The sequence below is a fragment of the Hibiscus syriacus genome, unplaced genomic scaffold (assembly GCF_006381635.1).
Source record: "Hibiscus syriacus cultivar Baekdansim isolate YM2019G1 unplaced genomic scaffold, ASM638163v2 tig00113145_pilon, whole genome shotgun sequence".
NCBI classification, from domain to species: domain Eukaryota; kingdom Viridiplantae; phylum Streptophyta; class Magnoliopsida; order Malvales; family Malvaceae; genus Hibiscus; species Hibiscus syriacus.
In genome coordinates, this window is record NW_024063445.1 from 370128 (window position 1) to 395691 (window position 25564).

The following is a 25564-nucleotide window of genomic DNA, read 5'->3' on the forward strand; positions in this document are numbered from 1 at the left end:
GTTGCAACCATAGGATGATGTCTTGAATTCCATGGAATGAAGATAGGCAACAACTAGGCGTGAATTAGCTTCCAACGTGTATCTAGATGACATGGCATCCATTGGGCAGCCTAGAGATGAACAAGCTTCAAGGTATGCTAGATGAGTGTCTTGGTAGCTAACTAGGTGAGTTATAGCTTGATAAAATCAAGCTAGTTAGCTTTTGTCTTCTCAGTTCCTCAGCTACTCTCCCAGCTACTTTCAGCTAGGTTTAGTTCATTTCTCAACACTTTGGTCCAAAACTCTACTCCAGCTAAGTTCAGCTACATGCTAGCTCCTCCAGCTAAGTTGAGCTTTCCTTAGTGTTCCACGAGCTACCATATTGTGAGCTATTTGTGAGATGCATTTCATGTCCAAATAATCCACCAAGCTACCCCAACATGTGCCATGATCCAATGTAGCTACACGTGCAAGGAAATAAGGTAAGTCCATGGCATTGAACTGTTATGAGCTAAATACCTTGCTGCCATGTATGATTATGGTGATGTGAGCTATGTTTGAAGGTCATGAGCTAATTATTTCATCTCAAAATATGTGTAAGATAATGCATGAAGCTTAAGAGCTAATATGAATGCATATGAACTAATGAAATGATTTATAATGATGTTGCCTTGACGTATATATGATAATCATGCTTAATATGATTATTAGACTATCCTAGCATGCTTATAACATTGTGTATCAATCATAAAGATATGGGTATATGTTGTATGCATGAATATCATATAACATGGTATTCATAAATGATAAATGGAAACATGTAATAATAATATCATAAGAAATGATATGTAATCATAGCATATATTTGAATAATATGAAAAACATGATCAAATAAGCATAGGATGGAAATAATAATATGATAATTTATACTAACATGTGAATGCATGCTTATGATGGAATAGAATGTATAAATGATATAGAATAAGATAGGGTAATGAAGAACTCCCTTAGAGACAGCTTTGAAGAACATCCATGGTGTGTTCAAGTCATGGAGAAAGTTGGAGCTAGTTTGGATCGTATCATCCTCCCCTTCTTTTAGGCGATTTGTCCTCAAATCGAAGTAGTTTCTCATTGAAGAACTTCTTGATGTAGGAAGGATTGAATCCTTATGTTTTCCTCCAATAGATGATTCACACGATATTTTCAACCTCTTGGCTTCAAATCTGGTAACTTCACATCCTTTGATGGGAGGACACAATGTTTGGATATCATCACATGTCCTTTGAACGGGAGAGACATAGCCCTTCACGAACCAACTTGATCCCTTGTCTTTATTCTTTGAATCATCACAATTCATGGAAATGACCTCTATATCTTTATTTCCTCCTTTTAATTCACCATAATGGTTGGTGAAAGGTTTGTCTCTTGGTTGGAGTCAACACGTCGCTTGGTGAAGATAAGTGTTCTTTGAATGACTTTTTGGGGCTGATTTAAATCATCGTGTCCTTTCACCATTGTACCTCTCCAAATGATTGCCTTGAGGGTTGGTATGATTTCTTCACCATAAGGATGAAACAAGTTGCTGCAAAATAAATCAAATTTAGTAAATAAAAAATTATAAACAAGATGAATGGAAATAGCAAACCAGGGTGGATGTTTAATGGGCATTGGTTGCTTAATGATGAAAAACTCCATTGGTTGCTGAATTCCCTTCAATATGTGCAATGTACTTGGAGTCTGAATGATCTCAACTCTTGGTACTTCAATTGGATCATTCTTTTGAATTTCAAGAGGTACATTATTTGAAATGTTAAAGGACATATCTTGTGGATCACCAAAAGTCACATCTTTTGATTCTTCAAAAGACATGTTTCTTGAATCTTCAACTTGAAGTGACATGTCTATTGGATTGTCCTGCACGTTAAAAGAAATAATAGGAGTAGGATTAGATAAAATGTTCTTCACCCTCATTTTCCTTTTCCTCTTTGCTCCCATACTCAATCCTTTCATTTTGTTCATTTTCAACTCTCTCCACTCTTTTCTCATGAAAAAATTCTCTTTCAACTTTCTTCATGGCTTTAGCTTTATAACATTCCTCTATACGTGATTTGAGGGTAACCTGACATTCATGGACTTGATTTGGAAGCATAGGCGCCAATATGATTTTCTTTCCTTGATGTTGGAAAGAGTACTTGTTAGAAAATCCATCATGGGTAGCCTTCTTGTCAAACTGCCAAGGACGTCCTAATATAATGTGGCTTGCACTCATGGGCACCACATCACAAAGGACTTCATCATTGTATCTTCCAATTGAAAAAGGAACAATAACTTGTTTGGTTACCTTGGCATCCTTCACATCATTGAGCCACTGAAGTTTGTAAGGATGAGGATGCTTGGAAGTCGTTAGACCCAACTTTTCCACCATGTGAGTACTTGCTATGTTTGTACAACTTTCTCCATCAATGATCACCAAACAAACTTTATCTCCCACGTGACATTTTGTATGGAAGATATTTTGTCTCTGTTCATCTTCTTGACTTTGAATGTTCAAAGTCCTTTTGACTACAAAGATGTTGGATGGAAGAGACATGTTAGCAAATAAGGAAAAATGAAATATGTGTAGGACCTTACCAGAATATACTCTCACAAATTCTCACGAGTCATTCCTAGGAAAACTTGAATGTCACTCAATCTGCTCGTGTTTGCACTCTAGGACTTTAATGGCTTTTACTTGTCCTCTTCTGATCTGACACACTCTCAAGCCTTTTACCTCTCGATTCTCTTATCCCAAGTTCTAGAGGACTTTACTCAAAACCATATCAAGTAAATTTTACATGTTGTGCGTCGGCTACAAATGGGTTAGTAGGAATGGAAAGCAAAATATAATTGAAAGGGTGACTTAGAAATTAGAAAGAAGAGAACAAATGGGTTACTTACACAAGTCACTTTACAAACTTCTATCACCACAATCAATTTAAAGGCTTACTTGAATGGCTTGGTGATGAGAATTGTTGATGAGTGCTTCAACTTTCTTTCTTTTTCTTTCTTTACTTTTCTTCTTTTTGAGTGCTGGAAATTTCTTCTTTTGGAGTGCTTCAATTTGTTTTCTGATTTTTCTTGATTTCTTTGACTTTGCACTTCACTTCCACTTATTTTTTTGTATTCTCTTTTTTTTTTGTTGCACGTTATTTTCTTCCACCAAAGCTCTGATACCACTTGATCTAAGGCTATTCTGATGCCTTAACAAATGATTGTGGATCTATAAAGGAAGCAAAACAACCTGCAAAGTGAATGGCTCAAAACAGAATGGTTAAGGGTGGTAAACGTATGGGTGATTAGGTGGGTTGTTTAATTGAGAGATGGGAGTGGAAGATGGTTGATATGGCTATGGTTATGGTTTATAAAACAAAGGGATGGTTGTAAGGATAATATCTTAATGAAGACTCAAAGAAGAACCAATGCTTTATAGAGTAAAGACCCAGACTTTATATTGCTTCTTTAAGGGGTGGTAAGAAGTACTTTGACCCACTAGTTATAAAGAACTAGGAACCAGAAGTATCAAGGTGAAAAGAGAAGGGGTTGATGCCACAAGTATAAATTATACTTGATAAGTCGATAAAAAGTCACCATGAATTAAGGAATAGAATAATCTCACTTTAATTAAAACAAAAGGTCTGATTACAAATGAAATAGGAAAGCCTATTTATAGTTTTTGAAGGGACTTGGCCGAATAGGTACATGTTGGTTTGGCCAGCCCTTGTACCTTCCTAAAATGACATGATTTTTAATGAAAAAATAAGACTTTAATGGAAATACATGATCTTGACCGAATGGTTATGTGTTGGTTCGGCCCTAAGGATGATTTGAATGCATTTGGAAGTTATTTGGGCGCCAAAATGAAGAGAAAAGAGTATTTGTCCGAATAGGAAGCATCCCTTGGTGTTTTGGCGCCAATTTGATGTCACATGGAGTGCACATGCTTGAATGATGCACATGGCAGCCTACATGAATGCACATGGGTCTTCTTGCTATGCTTTGATGAGGTTGCAACCATAGGATGATGTCTTGAAGTCCATGTAATGAAGATAGGAAACAACTAGGCGTGAATTAGCTTCCAACGTGTATCTAGATGACATGGCATCCATTGGGCAGCCTAGAGATGAACTAGCTTCAAGGTAAGCTAGATGAGTATCTTGGTAGCTAACTAGGTGAGTTATAGCTTGATAAACTCAAGCTAGTTAGCTTTGGTCTTCTCAGCTACTCTCCCATCTACTTCTAGCTACGTTTAGTCCACTTCTCAACACTTTGGTCCAAAACTCTTCTCCAGCTAAGTTCAGCTACATGCTAGCTCCTCCAGCTAAGTTGAGCTTTCCTTAGTGTTCCACGAGCTGCCATATTCCATGTGAGCTATTTGTGAGCTGTATTTGATATGCAAATAATCCATCAAGCTACCCCAACGTGTGCCATGATCCAATGTACCTACATGTGCAAGGAAACAAGGTAAGTCCATGGCATTGAGCTGTTATGACCTAAATACCTTGCTGCCATGTATGATTATGGTGATGTGAGCTTTGTTTGAAGGTCATGAGCTAATTATTTCATCTCAAAATATGTGTAAGATAATGCATGAAGCTTAAGAGCTAATATGAATGCATATGAACTAATGAAATGATTTATAATGATGCTGCCTTGATGTATATATGATAATCATGCGTAATATGATTATAAGACTATCCTAGCATGCTTATAACATTGTGTATCAATCATAAAGATATGGGTATATGTTGTATGCATGAATATCATATAACATGGTATTCATAAATGATAAATGGAAACATGTAATAATAATATCCTAAGAAATGATATGTAATCATAGCATATATTTGAATAATATGAAAAACATGATCAAATAAGCATAGGATGGAAATAATAGTATGATAATTTATACTAACATGTTAATGCATGCTTATGATAGAATATAATGTATAAATGATATAGTATAAGATAGGATAATGAAGAACTCCCTTATAAACAGCTTTGAAGAACATCCATGGTGTGTTCAAGTCATGGAGAAAGTTGGAGCTAGTTTGGATCGTATCAGAGGATCTCATGCTGGTGCAACCTGAGTTAGGTAAAGAATATGTCGTGTATAGTGATGCCCCCCATAATGGGTTGGGATGTGTGATGATGCAAGAAGGTAAGGTTGTGGTTTATGCCTCTCAAAAATTGAAGAATCACGAGCGAAATTACCCGACGTATGATTTAGAATTAGCTGCAGTAGTTTTTGCTCTAGAACTCTTGCGCCATTATTTGTACAGTGAGCGTTGCCGTGTTTTCACAAATAATAAAAGCTTAAAATTTCTGCTGACTCAAAAAGAAATGAATTTAAGGCGGAGGAGATGGATAGAGCTTTTGAAAGATTACGATTTGATTATCGATTACCATCCGGGAAAAACTAATGTGGTAGCAGATGCACTCAGTCAAAAAACTTTTACAAATTTAAGGGCATTAGATGCACGCATGTCTTTGGATGGAGATGGTGCTGTAATTGCTGAATTAAAGTTAAAATCGATGCTATTGGATCAAGTAAAAGAATTGCAAAAGAGAGATAAAAAGTGCTTGATGAAATTGGTGTTGGTTGAAAACGAAGAGGATAAAGATTTTGAAAGAGGAGATGATGGATGCCTATATTACCGAGGAAGGCTTTACGTTCCCGATGATGATGATCTGAGGAGAGATTTTCTTTACGTAGCCCATTATAACCCTTTGATTATGCATCCAGGAGGGAATAAGATGTATCAAAACTTGAAGAGTCCTTATTGGTGGCCTGGTATGAAAAGAGTTGTAACAGAGTTTGTTGTAAAATGTTTTACATGTCAGCAAATGAAAGGTGAACATCAGGTGTCATCCAGTTTATTGCAGCCTATATTTATTCCTGAGTGGAAGTAGGAACGAGTAATAATGGATTTTGTTTCAGGGTTATCGTTTTCACTAGGTAAAAAGGATTCAATATGGGTTATAGTAGATAGAATAACTAAGACAGCTCATTTTATTCTGGTGCGAGTAGACTACTCAATGAATAAGCTTGCGGAGTTGTATATAAAAGAGATAGTCATGCTGCATGGAGTGCCGATATCGATAGTGTTCGATCAAGACCCCAGGTTTACTTCAAGATTTTTGAAACCTTTGCATGAGGCATTGGGAACTCGATTGAATTTTAGTACATCTTTTCATCCCCATACATATGGGCAGTCAAAGCGAGCCATTCAAGTACTTGAGGATATGCTAAGAGCCCGTGTGATTGATTTTAAAGGATCATGGGAAAGGTATTTGCCTTTATCTGAATTCTCATATAATAACAGTAATCAATCAAGTATTAAGATGCCTCCGTATAAATCATTAAATGGAAGAAAGTGTCGTACACCATTAAATTGGTTTGAATTAAAATATTGAGATTTAGTTGGCCCAGATTTGATGAAGGAAATGGAGGAAAAAGTAAAAGTTATTCAGAGCAATTTAAAAATAGCCTCTGATTGTCAGAAATCTTATTCTGATTTAAAGAGAAAATAAATTGAATTTCAAGTCGGGGACAAGGTATTTTTGAAAGTATCGTCGTGGAAGAAAATATTTCGTTTTGGAAAAAAGGGAAACTGAGTTCGAGATTTATTGGGCATTATGAAATATTAAAAAGGGTCAGACCTGTAGCTTACCAATTAGCTTTAACTATGGATATGGATAGGATTCATAATATTTTCCACGTATCGATGCTTAGAAGGTACAAATCAGATCCATCTCATGTCATCACTCTAGAAGAAATATAGATCCGACCAGATTTAACTTACGAGCAGGAACCAGTACAGATTTTACCTAAAGAAATCAAGGAATTACATAACAAAAGTATTCCATTGGTCAAAGTGCTCTAGTATAATCATAAAGTACAAGAAGCTACTTGGGAAAGAGATGAGGATATGAGGAAACAGTTTCCACATCTACTTGTTTAAAATACTTCTTTAAATTCGAGGATGAATTTTCTTAAGGAGTGGAGAATTGTAATACCCCAATTATTGAATGAGCGACTTTATTGAAAAGATTTAACAATTTAGTATTTAAATGCTTAAATGTTAGAAATGATAATGGTTTTGAAATAGTAGTTTAAACTAAATTGGAATAAAGGATGATTAAAAGGACATTTTGGTCATTTAGATTAAATTAAATTTAATAAGCAATTAAGGGGTATTAATAAAGAGATAAGAGAATGAGTGGGGGAATAGGAAGTCAACTCTAATCTTCTTCTCTTCTTGGCCTTGAGAAACTCTTCCTCATAGCTCAAAGGTAAGTTTTCAATTTAAGGGTTATTTCCTCCAATTTTTATTGGGTATTGAAGCTTTTTATATTATGGAAGCTAAAGGAAGGTTTAAATGAGATTAAAACTAAGTTATGGATGAGATATTAGAGATTAAAGAAAATGGTTTTTTGAGTGACATGTTTAAATATGAGGGTTTATGGATGTTTTATGGTAGATTTGACTTGTCATCAGTCAAAATAAGAAATTCAGAGTGTTAGAAATGAATTTAGAACATGTTGATAAATTGGTAAGATTCTTGGTTTTCAAATTTAAGAGAGAATTTTGGATATTAAGGTGAGTTATAGTGATATAAGTTTGATATAATAAGTATAGTTAAGTTTAAAGGGCAAAAAGGAGGATATATGAGAAGAATTAAGTAAGTTTGAGTGAATTTTCGTGCTTAAAATATGATTTCTGGGTGAAGTGTATCGGTACACATTCAATAGGTACCGATACACTCTTAAATGAAAAGTCATCGAATTCAATAAGTGTATCGATACATGGGTAATGTATCGATACCCCCACTGAAATGAAAATTTCGAATGTAATTTGTGTACCGATACATAGACTATGTACCGATACACTAGTTAAGGGATGTACCGATACCCTATAGAGTGTATCGATACCTAAAGAGGTGAGTTGCACTAACGTAGCCAACACTATCATGGTTGAAAACCTCGGTTTGACAACATCAAAGCATCCCTCGATGTATAAACTCCAATGGTTAAATGAAGGAGGTGAGTTAAATGTTACTAAACAGGTACTAATTCCTTTTTTAGTTGGTAGGTACAAGGATGAGGCACTTTGTGACATTGTCCCTATGGATGCTAGCCACATTCTACTTGGTAGGCCATGGTAGTATGACAAAAGGGCCATTCATGATTGTTATCACAACTAATAATCCTTTAAGCATGAAGGAGGCAAGGTAATTTTGGTGGCTTTGACGCCTAAATAAGTTCAACAAGATCAATTGCATATGCGAAAAAGTGTCCAAGCCTGGAGGAAAAAAAACTACCAATGAAAAATGAAGATGGACGAAACATGAAACCAAACTTCTTCATGAAGAAACATGATGGTTCATTGCTAAATAATGGAGGGACTCCTACGAATAATGGTGATGATTGGGACTCAAAGTCACAACTCTTCACAAAGGGCTTTGATTCATATCTTCAAAAAGTAAGTGCCCCTTCGTTTGAAACCTCATATCTCTTCACTTTTCAGGGCAAACCCAATGAAAGGTTACTTCAAAAAAGGGATATCCTTAAAAGAAGATCATTCCCAAAAGGTACCTGTTGGTAATTTATATTCCAAAGAAAGGCCTAAAAGGAGATCTTGTGAAAAAGTACCTATTGAAAGAATGCATTCGTTGAAAGGATACTATCTTTTATCAAAGGGAAGTAAAGCTATGCAAGGGCAGAATGATAAACACTTCAAGGATTTCAATTTGAGGAAAAATCACCCTAAAGAAGAGGGGAATGATGCATGCACGTTTTCACATCCAAATGGAGTATTCTTGAACATTTCTATATTATACTTACTTTATATTAGTTTGATCATATATGCTATAATAATACATATCATGTTAAGGTTACTAGTTATGTAGCTAAAGAATAACTTAGCATTTACACATCATTATAATTGATGCACATTGTTATTTAAGTATGTTAGAATAGTATTGCATTCATATTAAGCAAGAATTCATTACATTTATGAAATGACAACATGCTTAATCATTCATTTGTTATATCATGTGCATTCATTTTAAGCTCTTAGACATTATACATTAGTTTACATATATTATATGATGATATACTTAGCTTATGTCATGCATTCATAGCTCACAATATCATAATCATGCACGACAACAAGGTAATTATCTCATACAAGCTCAATGCCATTGAATTACCTTGTTTTCTTTGCACATGTAGGTACATTGTAGCATGGCACACATTGGGAAAGCTTGGTGGAGTATTTTCAAGCCATTTGCAGCTCACAATCAGCTCACAAACATCATGGAAGCTCGTGGAACACTATGGAAATATCAACTCAGTTGGAGGAGCTCAAGACTAGCTAATCTCAGCTAGTTGGACTATTTGAAGATAAGTTGCTAAAAGTGACATCATTGTAGCTAAATTTGCTGCTATGAAGCTTGAGAGGTCACAGCTAAGGAGATCATTCACCACCAGCCTTTACATTACTAGCTAGCTAGGCACATGCAAGCTTGAAGGTAGCACAACTCACGCCCAAGGCTGCTGCCCATACTTGGTCTTCATCATATGCATAAGGTTGCACCACAAGCATCCTAGAGAGCCATTTGTGCTTACAACGACTCTAAATTATAGTATTTAGCGGGGTTTATATAAAATTGCCACTAAAGTATGAGTCTTTTTTTAAAATTTACTAACTACAATGTCAGGTTTTGGATTTAATACTACTTTCTTGTCAATTAATCAACTCAAATATGTTTTGCCTTTTTAGTACTGTCGAAGGGTTTACAAGGTCGAAAAGATTGTTGACTAACTCAACAATAATCGATTAACGATAAATTTTAGGATAAAATATATATTTGGTATATACATTATTATTTTTGTTCCTTTTTAATACTCAAGTTTTTTTTCATAACCGTATCTAATGTTTAATTTATGTTTCAATTTAATATCATGACATTAAAAAATTAGCAAAAATATTGATGTAATATTTTTTTATTTTGTCAATAACTTAACATTACCTTATGGTGACAATCAATGTCATGTTTAATTTTTTTAATGATGAAGTATCAAAAAAAACTTTATTTGAACGTTAGGTATGATTTTGAAAAAAATAAAATTTAAATATAAAATAAATAGTTTATATATTGAATGTGTAGTTTATTCTAGATTTTATTTTGAGGAAATTTATTTCACTCGAAAACAAGAGCAAGTAACACATCTAAACTAAACATATATGAAGATTAAACACAAAACCAAATAATAAAACCGAGGTAAACACATGCGCCCATCATTATGGCCTGATTTCACCTTCTTAATATTTGGCAACGATAAATTTGTTAAACTCCAATTGTTTGTGTCTTGCAGGCAAAGTTCCCTTAACAACACTATGGTTCACGAATTCATCAGTCAATTTGAACAAGTCCGGGAATTTTTCAGCCGACAACAACTCCAACCTCGTCACTTCCTGAATGGTCCTAAGCCAAAAGCCGATGAAATTTGCAGCAATGTCTACCACTACAATGTCTTCCCCGCCGAAGAATCTCTTTTCGTTAAGCGTACTCTCGAGCATTTTCAAACACTTGCAAGCTTCTTTCTCCGCTTGTTCTCGTTCATTTTCGGGGCACCAGAAAGCTTTCACAATTGCAGGCATACACTATATGCACACTACAAAAGGAACTAAGACATAAACTTGGATAGTATGTTTGGCAAAGTTAAATCCAAAAATAAAAGCCGATAAAATTATCCTACAATATTTGTACAAATGATCATTTTGTCTTTTTATTTTTCAGCATTCTTAACCTCTAAAGTTTTAAAATTTAGTCAAAATAGTTTATGTTAGAAGAAAATCGTTAGTTGACTAACAATCAATATATGTCATGGACGTAATATTTTTACATGCATTTAATTTCTGACGTGACATATATCATATTATCGCTTTGGATGGTATAATATATTTCACATCATTCAAAGTGATATTGTAATATATATCATCTCACCTAAAGTGATGATGTGACATGTGTCACATCATCTAAAGTGATGATGTAATATGTGTTACATTAGTAATTAAACTTGTATAAAAATGTCATGTCTACAATATATGTTTATCATTAGTCAATTAACGACTTCCTTCCGATAGGTTATATTTTGACAAAAACTTAAAACATCGGTAGTTAAAATACTCTGAAAAATAATAGATGCCAAAATAACACAAACGTTACAGAGTAATTTTGTCATCATGCCGGAATGAAAACTCTACCTTGTCATCGAAGAACTTGTCCCAGAATCGTGCCATGACTTAGTCATAAGGATACATGAGCAAAATGGGATTGGATTTCCAAGTCTCCTCCATGTATTCAAGTACCACGAGATTCTGCAATTGGTTTCCCCTTGTGGAGGAGAACAGGAAGTTTCTTATGAATCGGATTGTATTGCAAAAGCAAAGGGCTCTTGTTTCCGAAGATTTCTTCTTCTATGTATTCATATGAAACACCTTTCAACCGTAAAGCCAGCACTACCCTATGAGTATAAGGGCTTGACCAAAATCCAAAAACCTTCACTTCTTCACCCATTATGCTACTTCTTTTTCTTTCTTCTACGCTTGAAGGATGACTTTGGTTTCGCGCTACTTATAGTGGGAGGATTTAATAGTTTCCTTGAAATACGACTTGTATCTTATTCAATTAGCGACTGCTGTATTTTATTAGCGACAACTAGAATCAGTTCATCATTTAGTATTTAATTAGCGACTGTTTGTTCACTCTCATTAATCAGTGACGAAATGTGAGAGTGAAATGGCTTGAATCTTTGAATGCTATGAAAATAATTAAAAACCAACAAGGGCTGAGCTATGAACGTGGAGATGGAGGATTTTTCAATCATGAAATTAGTAAACTAAGATAACTTATTCAAGTTATCCCGTCAATGCAGCTGAGTCAAAAGTTAGAATCTTGAGGTTATTAACAAGATGAAAAGTCAACATGGTCTCAGCAATGAACATGGAGAATGGAGATAGAGGAAAGTTCATTGTGACAATAGTAAATTAAGATGGGTAAATATATTTTCTGGTACCTTAAATTTGCTTCATGATGCACTTTAATATCTATTTTCTTGGGTTCAATTAGGTACCTCAACGTAACTTGCTGATTTAAATTGGTACTCAAACTTCAAATTTTATTCCAAATAGGTACTTTGCAAAATGATTTATTTAATTTATGGAATCAAATACTGTTATAAATAAATATTATTATTAACATTGAAGGTTAAATACTATTTATATTAATATAATATAAAATATGATGATTAATTTTATTTGACTGACTACGGGAATGATCACTTATATTTTATATTTATACACTTATTCATCAAATTTAAGAAACTTAAGTTTTACCTGTTTACATATTGTTTTATTAAATCGTAGTCACTGAGACTGTGAATACATTTGTTTAATAATGTGACATGTAAATTAAAAAGGATTCAATTTTAATTTAACCCTTAAATTTTAAATAAAATACTAATTATAAATTATAGATCAAATTAAATCTTAAAACTAAATTCACATAATTTAAAAAAAAGCACTTATCCCCTAAATGCACTTATCCCCAAATTCAAAAAATTACATCAAAATATATATATATTTGCCTAATTAAAATAATGCACTTATCCCCTAAATGCAGCTCAGTCAACAAAGAGAGTTTGAGAGTCAAAGATAATGAAATGTGCATTGGATTAGGGGTTGTTTGTTTACTGCTGAATGGAACCAGTCAGCGCTGAATGCTGAATCGTTCAACATTCAGCGTGTTTGATTCTCACGTCTGAATGAAGATTGTGCTTAATGATTTAGCAAAACACTGCTGAACGATTCAGCATTAAAGTACATTCTGAATGATTAAAAACCATTATCAAACACCATGTCACATTCAAAGCTAATTCATACAGAGCATTTGAATCATTCAGCGCTTAATCATTCTAATTTAATCAAACAACCCCTTAAAATTATTATTATTGTTATAAATCTAGTGCATTCATTACATGGATATGACCTTATCAAAATATATATTTACCAATTAAAATAATGTACTTGTCCTCTAAATGCAGACTCTGTCAACAGGGAGAGTTTGAGAGTCAAAGATAATGAGCGTGCATTGGGTGATAAAAATATTACATAAGATATGACCTTGCAATAAGAGGATTAAAAACCAATTAAACACATTTTAAGAAAAGTAAAGACATAAATAAAATAAATATAATTGATAATAATGAAAGGTTAAATTTTCAATACTAACATAATAATAATAATAAAATAGGAGAACAAAAATTTCCTGTCCTTTGACATGTCCAACCAATAATATAATAACACATATGTAATAACACATGTATTAATGAATTTGAACCAAATTAACAGTAATTCACCTTTAATTTTTCTTTATTTAAACTTTTTTTTTACCGTTGACTCCTTCACCGTTCTCTTCCAACTTCGTATTTCAAGGTCTTTCGATTTTACTTCCGATTTATCCTGCACTGTCAAGTACTCCATATACAGTTAATGTTGCAGGTGGTGTTTCAGATCCTATTGCTTTAATTGTCATCGCGAGTGCCGCATCAGTCTTCGGGTGGTCTTGGATTCTCGTCTCGGCTTGGATTGAAGTGATAGAGTCACTACCGATCGTTTTTGAATTAGGTTAATCGGATACCTCAAACTTACCATTTATCGGATAAACGTCTTACCAGTTTTGTCGAGTTCGAGAGTCGATTACAATCGGTGAATAATGATCACCCCCAAATTTTCCTTTGAGTACCAACACGATTACTCAGTTATCTTAATTGCGTAAATTAAAATAAAAAATAAAAAATTAGATAATCGATCTAGATTACATACCTTTGAGAGCTTACCACTATAAAAATTACATAAATTAAAGGTATAAAAAAATAAAAAGTATTGAATCTTATCTGTAAAAATAAGACAAAAAGGTCACATGTAGCAATATAAATCATATATAACACATAAATTAAATAATTAAGAAAGATGAATTGTAAAGATCATACAAAATAAATGAATACAAAATATTTTCATAATTAAGTTAATCTATCATAAATGTAAAGAAAATAAAATGTTTAAAGTCAAACTAAACTAAAGTTTTAACAAAAAATAAAACAAATTAGGAAACATAAAATTAAGAAATTTGATTTAAGTAAAGAATATATTTAAGAAAACAAACATAATAAATTAAAGAAAGGAATAAAATTAAAACAAAATTGAAAGGAACCTGCGACGACAATTAAAAACGAAAAAGAAGTCAAATAAATAAAAGAAAAAGAAAAGAATTGTGGTAAAATTTAAAAAGTTAAAGTCAAATAAATAAAATGTCTCTTTTATTGCTCTCAAACTTCGATTACAATGTCTTGAGTGATTCTCTCACACACTCTTTTTCTCCTCTCTTTTCTTATTTCTTTCTCTCGTTTCAATGTTTTTTTTGGCCTCAAAAGAGATGGAAGCGACTTCTATTTATAATTGAGCCTCCTTACATCCAACAAACTAGATTATTTATATCGAACACCTAGATTAAAAGCATATATATCTGTAGACACCCGTTTTGACCGGGTTTTTAAAAAAAAATATTATATTATTATTATTTTTATTATTAACTGTATTACACTGTTTTGCAGGCCTAAATTCAAGCCCAAACTAGTGACCCAAATAAAGCTCTACCCCGAAGCCCAACACAACCCAACAGTTCAAGACCTATCTGGGGTCCAAAATCTGGACCCGACCCGTGAGACCCAACTCAAGCCCAGACCCGAGGCCCAACCGACCCGACTCGGATCACCTAACCCTAAACAACTTGATATTGCATAGTGCTCTACTGCGCTGCCACTCACAAGCCACTAACAAGGAATAAAAATGCATGGGATATTATATTTAAAACATCAAGTGTATTATATTATATTAGATAAGTAAAAATGGCTATAAAAAGCCGAATGAAAATGTAAGAAGGGATCGAATTCCTCTCGATTATTTCAAGGAAATACAAAGCATTTCAAGGTATTTTTGTGTATTTTTTCTTTTCGAAATACCAATAACATATATATATATATGCATGATAACCACATATTTTACAACATGTAATAAAAAAATAGAGATAAAATAAAGTGGTTTACCTGGTGAGGAGTGTAGAACCGAACCACGGTGGTCAGAGTGATGAAAAGTCAAAACGTCAAGGCTCATTTAGGGTGGGTTTGATTGGTTTTTGAGTTTTTTAAACCCTAAAATTTGTCCTAGGAGGTAGATCTACGCTTAGGGGTGTTTTTGGGAGAATTTTTGGGACAACTCTCCCTTTTTTTGGGGGGGGGGGTGTTTGGTTAACAAATGAAAAAAATATGAAATGTTGGTATATATATAGAAACTTAGGGGTATAATTGCATCTTAAACCCGCTCTATTTTTAGTCGTGTTTTGCATTTTGGTCTTTGAAGGGACCAATATTGATATTATACCTTTTTATCATATATGCTTTAATTATTTGGTAAAATCACTATTTCGGTCCCTATAACTTAGCCGTGTTTTTATATCTTGGTCACTAATCCTTTCGTTTTAACTTATTTTTATTTTATCACGCAACTTTATTTTAATTCAATTTAGTCCCTGTTAGATCTTAATTTAGCTACTGAATTTTAATTCCTTACATTTCGATCATGTTTATTTTTATTTAGCTACTATCTTTTGTTTTATTGTATTTTAATCCACATGATTATATTTTATTATAATTTAGGCCCCTGAATTTATTTTAAATTGATTGTTGAGGATCTTATTTGTTAATATTTATTTATTAGGTCTTTCTAGTTTCTATTAATACTATTTTAATCCTTTAATTTTTTGTTTGTGATATTTTAGTAGTTTAATTTTTTTCTTTTGCTATTTAATCCCTTAAGTTTCTATTTTTCTCTCACAGCTCATTCCTAGAATTAATTTGATCCATGAATCTTAATTATTTCCAATTTAATTTTTTATTTGAATTTTTTCCTTTTATTTATTTATTTAGTTTTTTATTTCGATCTTAATACTAACTCTTTATTTTTGTTGGTTTCATTTTTTAACTTTATTTATGATTCTTAAGGATAATTTTAATTGATCAAAAGGTAAATAATTATGATCGAATTTTTAAATTTTAATTTTAATTTTTGCAATTAAGACAACCGATAAATTAAATGGTACCGAAAGGGTAGTTCAATGGTGTTAATCTTTCCTTAACTGTAACCGACTCCTGGGAAATGATCTCGGAATACTCTCCATAAGAAAGCCTCGACTTTTGGTTGGTCTAAACTTGACCAAACCAGTTTCCAAACATCATCCGAGGAAAATCCATTTGACGAGATGGAGAAGCAAAAGTCCTTTGGTTTGTAGATGCCAATTGAACTTCCTAATCATTTGATACAATCTTTGGATGCTGCACTTGAAGGAGCCGAAGAAATGACATTCATGAAATCATTCCAACACTCAACTTCCTAGTTGAAAAGCCTTTCCGGAGCTAAATATGCCAAACCCAAACTCCGTTAACAAGAGTTCCAGATTCGCAGACTTTACCAACTTTTTCACCGCGAGGGCACATATGCGAGGGAAAAGTGTTTTAAGAGAGGTGGAACCAACCCAATGATCGAACTAAAAGTCGATGGCCTCTCCGTTGCCAAAGATGCGCTGGATATTATTGGTATAGCCGTCAGTCGAATTGCTTTTAGGTTTTGTAATGTTTCTCCATATAAAAGAGCCATGTTGTGGGTTGGTAGAATTTGGAACAATACTTTTTGGATCGTGACCTGTATTTGAATCCATAACTCTTCTTCACAAGCTCGATTGTTCCTTGTCATATATCCATCCCTACTCCGAAAGGTAGTAATTTCCTCTTTCATCCCTCAAGTCTAAATTACACTTTATCAACAATCAGTTGCCATAGTTCTTTGGAATTGTGACGATAACCTAGGGGCAATCCGAGGTATATGGTAGGAAGTGAGTTAGTCCCACATTTTATTTCCTTTGGCCAGGCAGATAGGGAGTTGTTTCACATATTAATATTGTACAACTTTGATTTTCTTGTATTAAGTTTCAGCCCCAAAGCCACTTTGAAGATGTACAAAAATCTTTTTCTGTTTTTCCACATGACTTTCCGATGCCTCAAGGAATAGAGCGAGGTCGTCAGCGAACTGCAAGTGAGTTATCTCAATGCTAGCCTAATCCACCATCATACATTTTATAAAGCCAAACTCGAAAGCGTTTTCAATGAGGGAGAAAAGAGCTTCCCCGACTATATAAACAAAAATAGGGACAATGGACAACTTTGTCTGAGGCCCCTCCAATTTTGAATAAACCAGATGGTCTGCTATTAACTAACACATATATTGAAGTTGTCGATAAACACAAGTACACCCAGTTTTCCCACTTTGAACTGAAACCCATTTTTTGCAGGATTAAATCGAAGAAATCCCATTCAACCATATTGATAACTTTTCAAATGAGTTATTATTTAGAGCCTTTTCACTTAGGTTAAGCTTGTACTTGAGCAATTTTAGAATCATATTTAGATTTATTTTAGCATATTTTACATCATTTGCATTTTGGGAATGAATTGTTGATACTTGGGCTGATTTTAATGTTCTTGGTGCAAATTAATATATAGATGTTGTGACATTGTTAATGTTGTAGTTGTTGCTGAGCGTTAATGTTGGATTGAACTGTCGAGATGATTCTAAAACAGCTACTGAGTCACCAAGCAATTAGAGAAATTTTAGGAATTGATAAAGTTGTGGAAAAAAAGGTGGAATTTAAATTCAAGGAGTATTCAGAAAAAAGGGAGCTTTTCTATTAGTCGAAAGTTTGACTTTGGTGGGCTATAAATTTAATATTTTCTACACACTTTATTCATCCTTTAAAACCCTAATTTTCTTAGCGATCTTTTATTTTTCTATTATACCTCCGCCATGGCATCTTAAAAACCTTTAGGAAAACAACACTTGGACGTGAAGCATGTTGCAACCGTGGGAGCAACGGTCGATGATCAATTTGGCGTCATCTTAGCGATTTAGATCAAAATATGCTTATCTGAATTACTATAGAGATATAGTCCTTGTAAGTTGTTGGTGAATATTTTCCAAAGAAGAATAACATGCTAGGTTAAATCTAGACACATCAATCGTAATGCTACAACATTGTTATTTGAATGTTGTTGTTTGAAATCTCACAAACATTTGCATAAATCGATCATTTCTTTATTTACTTGTGTTGTAATCTCATTTATTCTATTATGTTTTCTATTACATTGCTACAACATTACTCCCTACATCAACCATACACAGTTTTACATTTGTTGCATAACAATTCATTGAGTTATACTAGTCTCTGTGGATACAATATTTGATACATTAATTTGCATCCACTTTTACTACTTGATAAACGATAGTGTATGCTTGCACTGATTGTCGTTACATTATTTGAAGCATCAAGTTTTTAGTATCGTTGCCAATGATTAGTGTCATTACTTGTAGAGTTGTTTTCTTTTATTTACTAACTTTGTTTTCATTTTTTTTATGTAGCTTTAGCATGACGTTGCTGGTGCATGCCATGTATCAACAATCGAGACTTAGTTCCTTTTGATCTAGAAATGGAGAGAACTTTTCATATAAAGAGATAGAAAAATCAATAACATCCAAAAATGAATCAAAATATTGTGGGAAATGATGGTGAACAACCACTGTCAATCTAGGATAATTAGAATCTCCCAAATAACAATGGGTAAAATAACGAGAGGATTCCATCCCAACATGAATCTAAGGCTCCCAACATGAATCCAAGGCTAAGAAACAACATCACATCTTTCAATAAAATGGAAGATGAAAAATTTTATGAAGCATGTGAGAGGTTTAAAGACTTGTTGCGAAAATGCCCGTTGCATGGTTTCCAACATTGGACGAAAATTGAGATATTCTACAATTGTCTTGTAATACCCCAAAAATTAGATCAAGGACTATATCAAAAAGATTTTAAAATTTAAGATTTAATTGAATAAGTGGGATAAGAAGAGAAAAATGATTTGAAATAGTGTTTAGACTAATTTGTATCAATAGATAAGTTAAGAGGGCATTTTGGTCTTTTAAGAGGGAAAATCAATTTAAAAATATGTTAGGGATTTTAAACAGGAGGAAAGAGTAAAGTAAAGCATTTCCAACTTGATATGATCTCGATTATTTGTTTCGAGTCATATATGAGAATGCCCGATCGTGATTCTAGTAAGAAACCCCATAATGATAGCTTAAACTCTGAAATTGTATAAATATAAACATAAGAAGGAAAATGATATGAAATAATATTTGAAATGATGGAATGAAAAGAATGAGGAAGTTGTTTGAAGGTGATGGAAGAGTGATGGTTGTTGTGGTTTAATGATAATGAAAATAGATGGTGAAGTATGAATGGTGTTGTCGTGGCAAATGTTGTTGTCGTGGTAAGTGTTGTAAGGTTAAAGCGGATTGTGATCCGTTAGGTATTTGGAGCTATGAACCAACAATATAAAAGATGGAATCGAAATGGTAGGGTATGGAACGTAACCCACTAGCTATAGATGAGCTAGGAACCAACGCTATAACAAAATGAAATGGATGAAGACTACAAGACTATCTTGAAGCCGATAAAGTTCTACAAGAGAACAAGAATGAAAGCAACCTCTCAAAGATGTTTTATATATTCAAAAATGTGTTTACAAATGATCCCAAAGGTGCCTATTTATTGTATTTTTAAGAAGCATATGAAAAGACTCAAAAGATGAAAACATTCTCATCAAATTAGCAATAAAATGCACTTGAATGCTTTGTCTTCTTATCTTCAAAGTTGGATTAATATTCTAGATCATTTTGGGATGAATCTAGACAATTTGAAGCTAAATTTGACCTTAATTTCGTCCAAGGGGAGGAAGACTCTTGCTATTCCATGCAGAAAATTATCTTGATAAGTGAATTAAATCACCCTTCATTGCATGCTCCCTTGAAGAATATGAACATCCCTTGAACTTAGATGATAACAATCAGCTTTGAATGCCTTTAATAGGTGAATTAAGAGTCCTTCAATGGATTGTCACTTGGCTGAAGTTGAAAAGACTCTTCCTTGTCTCAAATTCATCCAAATCATCCATGCATAAAATTCCTATAACAATTCCAGCCTGCACTCTCTTCAATAAATCGATCATATCTCAAGCTCCTAATATTGAATTAAGGTGATTCAAAAGGTGTTGGAAAGATAAGAGATAGAGGAATAATATCGATTTCTAGAACCATACACATCTGTATCTGATTCATAATTGGAAGATATTCTGACTAACATTCTTGCATATGATGAAACCATTCAACTTCTCTCATGCACCTAGACACAAAGGTGAACTTTATTCAATATTTAATTTAAAAAAATGCATGAAACAATTAAGATTTAATCTAATAAATGAACTAATTTGATGAATGAACTAGATTATTTAAATGCAATGCATGCTTGAATGAACAACACACTTATTAATGCAATGAATGTTATGCAAACTTTAAATTCTCATGCAAATACATGCATAAGCAAAGTAAAGTGTTCCTCCCTTATTATTCCTTCTTTATCACGTTCCAATCATGATGTGAACATACTCTCCATGGCTTCTTGAAACTCCTTAGCCCTTGCCCGTGTGATGGGACCACTTGGATACTTATCCGGGTCTTTGCTATTGGCGATCATATCAGTTCCTCCCTCTTTAAGGCGATTTGTCCCCAAATCATCACCTATATCATAAGGAGACAATTCAGCAACGTTGAAGGTTGCACTGACATTAAACTCACCTGGAAGATCTAATTGATAGGTGTTGTCATTGATCTTCTTGACTATTTGGAATGGTCTGTCTCCCTGAGGTATGAATTCGGACTTTCGTTATGCCAGAAACATTTATTTCCTCTTGTGCAGCCACACCCAATCCCCTGGCTAAAAACTAATTCGCTTACGACCCTTATTTGCTTACTGGTTATATTTCTTAGTTCTTTTTTCAATGTTCTCCCTTACTTGTTGATGAAGCTTCTTAACAAACTCAGCTTTGTTAAGTCCATCTTTATTCACAATTTGATCAGCAGGTAATGGTAACAAGTCTATCGGTGTTAATGGATTGAACCCATACACCACTTCGAAATGCGTACGCCCCGTAGTAGTATGGATTGAACGGTTGTATGCAAACTCCACATATGGTAAACTCTCCTCCCATGTTCTAAAATTCTTCCTAATGATAGATCTAAGTAACATAGAAAGTACTCGATTCACCACTTCATTTTGACCATCCGTTTGAGGATGGCAAGTGGTGGAGAATAGTAGCTTAGTACCAATCTTACTCCATAGGGCTCTCCAAAAGTGGCTTAAGAACTTCACATCCTGACCAGACACAATAGTTCTTGGTATACCATGTAGCCTTAAAATTTCCCTGAAAAATAAAGTAGCAATATGTGAGGCATCATTAGTTTTTTCATAGGGAATGAAATGAGCCATTTTGGAAAATCTATCAACAACTACAAAGATGGAGTCTTTGTTGTTCTTTGTGGGTGGAAGCCCTAGCACAAAATCCATTGAAATATCGATCCATGGTGCTTCTGGTATGGTAGTGGTATGTAAAGTCCATGTGGCATGACTTTAGATTTGGCCTTCTTGAAAGTAATCCAATGCTCACATAACCTTTCCACATCTCATTTCATTTTGGGCCAATATAGATGTTCTTCAAGTATAGACAAAGTCTTTGCTATCCCAAAATGTCCCATTAATCCTCCTCCATGAGCTTCCTTAGTGTCGCATGGAACCTTGGGGGATGCATAGCCTCCCTTCCTTGAATAGAAAACCATCATGCTTAAAGTATTTATCAATCGTTCCTTTCTCACAAGATTTGTAAATTTCCCCAAAATCAGAGTCATAAACATATAAGTCTTTAATAAAAGTAAAACCCAACAACTTAGATTCCAAAGTGTTTAAAAGAACATACCTTCGGGACAAAGCATCAGCAACTATAATCTCCTTACCTTTCTTGTAATTGATAACATATGGAAAAGTTTCAAGAAATTATACCCATTTGGCATGCCTTTTATTGAGTTTATGCTGCTCCCGAATATGTTTCAACGCCTCATGATCTGTGTGAATGATGAACTCCTTAGGCCAAAGGTAGTGTTGCCATGTTTCCATTTCCCTCACAAGATCATACATCTCTTTGTCATAGGTAGGATAATTAAGCATAGCTCTATTTAATTTCTCACTAAAATAGGCTATAGGACATCCACCTTGAGAAAGATTGCTCCAATTCCTACACCTGATACATCACATTCAATTTTAAAAGTTAAATTAAAATCAGGTAGAGCAAGTAAAGGGGCATGTATTAAAAAATATTTAATTCTATTAAAAGACTTCTCTTGATCTTCCCCCCAAAAGAATTTAGAATTCTTCTTAATAACACTTGTTAGTGGGCCGGCTATAGTGCTGAAGTTTTGGACGAATCTCCAATAAAAACTTGCAAGACCATGGAAGCTTCTAACTTAAGAAATGCTTATAGGTCATGGCCACTCTTCAATGGCTTTAACCTTATCTTTGTCAACCTCTAAACCTTCAGAACTCACAAAAAACCTAGGAAAACAACTCTGTCAGCACAAAATGTACATTTTGGTAAATTAGCAAACAATTTTTCCTTCCTCAAAACAAGTAAAACTGACCTCAAATGTTGAATATGTTCTTCCATGGTTTTACTATATATTATAATGTCGTCAAAATAAACCACACAAAACTTACCCAAGAATGGCCTAAGAACATGATTCATTAACCTCATAAATATGCTTGGTGAATTAGTTAAGCCAAAAGGCATAACCAACCACTCATAAAGACCTTGCTTCGTTTTGAATGTTGTTTTCCACTCATCACCTTCTCGCATTCGTATTTGGTGGTAACCACTCTTAAGTTCAATATTGGAAAAGAGGTTAGAACAACTAAGCCCATCTAACATGTCATCTAAGCGTGGAATATGGTGACAATATTTTACCGTAATTTTGTTTACCGCTCCACAATCCACACACATGCACCAAGTTCCATCCTTCTTTGGCACAAGTAGAACCGACACGGCACATGGGCTAAGGCTTTCCCTCACGTAGCCTTTTTCCATCAACTCAGATACTTGCCTTTGTAATTACTTAGTTTCTTCGCGGTTACTTCGATATGCTGGTCGGTTTGGAATGACGGCACCAGAAAAAAAGTCTATTTGATGTTCTATGCCACGAATAGGTGGAAACCCACTTGGTATTTATTCCGGAAATAGGCCATCAAACTCCTGCAATAAAGACACAACAAAAGCAGGCAAATTTTTATCAAGGTGGTTAGTGTTCAAAAAATTTTCCTTGTACATGAGCACAAGTGCTTCCTTTATCGTCGTTAAACACTTTTTCAACTCTCTCTCTTTAGAAAGAATGATAATTTTCCTTCCTTCATTTTGATTACACTCTTTTTCTTTTACCTCCATTTTGGTCTCTCTCTCTTTGGCTTTTTTAAAATTTCCTGTCAATTGATTTTGGTCTTCATGTATTTGCTTTGGTGAAAGTGGAGCTAAAGTGATCTTCCTTGCCTCATGGGTGAATGTATACCGGTTGGTATAACCGTCATGGATCACTCGCCTATCAAATTGCCAAGGCCTTCCAAGTAGTAAATGGCTTGCGTGCATTGGTACGACATCACATAACACCTCATCTTTGTACTTCCCTATGGAGAAAGCAATTCGAACTTGCTCGGTCACCTTGAGTTCTCCTCCATCGTTGAGCCATTGCAGTTTATAAGGTTGTGTATGCTTTGTTGTTGCCAAGCCAAGTGTATCTACCATTAAGGTACTAGCAACATTAGTGAAACTACCTCCATTGCGTCTCCTACTTGATGTCAATTGATCCCACCATATTAATGCATAATCTATAAACTCAAGGGCAGCGAGTTTTACCTTCTTGAGTTCGGAATAATCATGGCACCCTAAGATGTGCTCTACCTTCTTTTCCCATGCTAGGTAAGCCTCAGGATTCGTCTTGCCTTGGAATGGTGGAATGGAAATCTGGATATTAACAAGATTATCATCCATTAATGGACGAAACCTTTGGGGCCTTATACCTCGATTTCCATTCTTTGTTATGATGACGATCTTCTTATAGTCTTTCCACTTCTTCATTTCCTCCATGATTGACATCTTCTTACTCTCGAAATCCTTGAGTACACTCTTCTTCAATACATTCAATACGTTCATGGAGAGGTTCCAACTTTTCCCTCAAAATCCTAGTCAATTCACGTACCATTGCTTGCATTTGTAGGTTTGGTTCAACGGTACCTGTAACTTGAGAATTGTCTCCCGAATGATGAGACATAATTAGTAATAAAAAAAATAACCTCACACAACAAAAAACCTCACCAAACACTCCAAGAAAAGTCACTCTCACTCGTGTTTCTCTCGGGATGGCTTTTACCCTTAATGATCACTCTTTCATTTTACCACTCATGCTTTGATTTCAAGTCCTTTTGGGAACTTCCTCAAAGCTTACAAGGTCTAGTGGACTTTGGCTGAAACAATTATGGTTGGTAGTAATGATAGTGAAAGGAGATTGGCTACAAGGAAAAAAGATGGTAAGTAAAGGTAAAACTTGAATAATTGAATATAAAGATGAAAATAATTACTCCCTCCCTCTTTAAACTATTTTTTTTGAGTTTTTTAGTAACCCGAAAGAGAGAAAAACGATATGTTTACTGAATCGACTAGCTCTGATGCCAAATAATATGATCTCGATTATTTGTTTCGAGTCATATATGAGAATGCCCGATCGTGATTCTAGTAAAAAACCCCATAATGATAGCTTGAACTCTAAAATTGTATAATTATAAACATAAGAAGGAAAATGATATGCAATAATAATTGAAATGATGGAATGAAAAGAATGAGGAAGTTGTTTGAAGGTGATGGCAGAGTGATGGTTGTTGTGGTTTAATGATAATGAAAATAGATGGTGAAGTATGAATGGTGTTGTCGTGGGAAATGTTGTTGTCGTGGTAAGTGTTGTAAGGTTAAAGCGGATTGTGATCCGTTAGGTATTTGCAGCTAACAACCAACAATATAAAATATGGAATCGAAATGGTAGGGTATGGAACGTGACCCACTAGCTATAGATGAGCTAGGAACCAACTCTATAACAAAAAAAAAATGGATGAAGACTACAAGACTATCTCGAAGCTGATAAAGTTCTACAAGAGAACAAGAATGAAAGAAACCTCTCAAAGATTTTTTATATATTCAAAAATGTGTCTACAAATGATCCCAAAGGTGCCGATTTATTGTATTTTTAAGAAGCATATGAAAAGACTCAAAAGATGAAAACATTCTCATCAATTTAGCAATAAAATGCACTTGAATGCTTTGTCTTCTTATCTTCAAAGTTGGATGAATATTCTAGATCATTTTGGGATGAATCTAGACAATTTGAAGATGA

General features: G+C 34.1%; 1 non-coding gene and 1 pseudogene across 1 annotated transcript; both read right to left on the reverse strand.

The window, feature by feature from the left end:
* Positions 1–10345: 10345 nt before the first annotated feature.
* LOC120185895 lies at positions 10346–11684 on the reverse strand (annotated as a pseudogene).
* A 7183-nt stretch (positions 11685–18867) lies between these two features.
* Positions 18868–18974, reverse strand: LOC120185912. Its single transcript, XR_005522171.1, has one exon. It is a non-coding gene; the product is annotated as a small nucleolar RNA R71 (small nucleolar RNA).
* Between the last annotated feature and the right edge of the window lie 6590 nt (positions 18975–25564).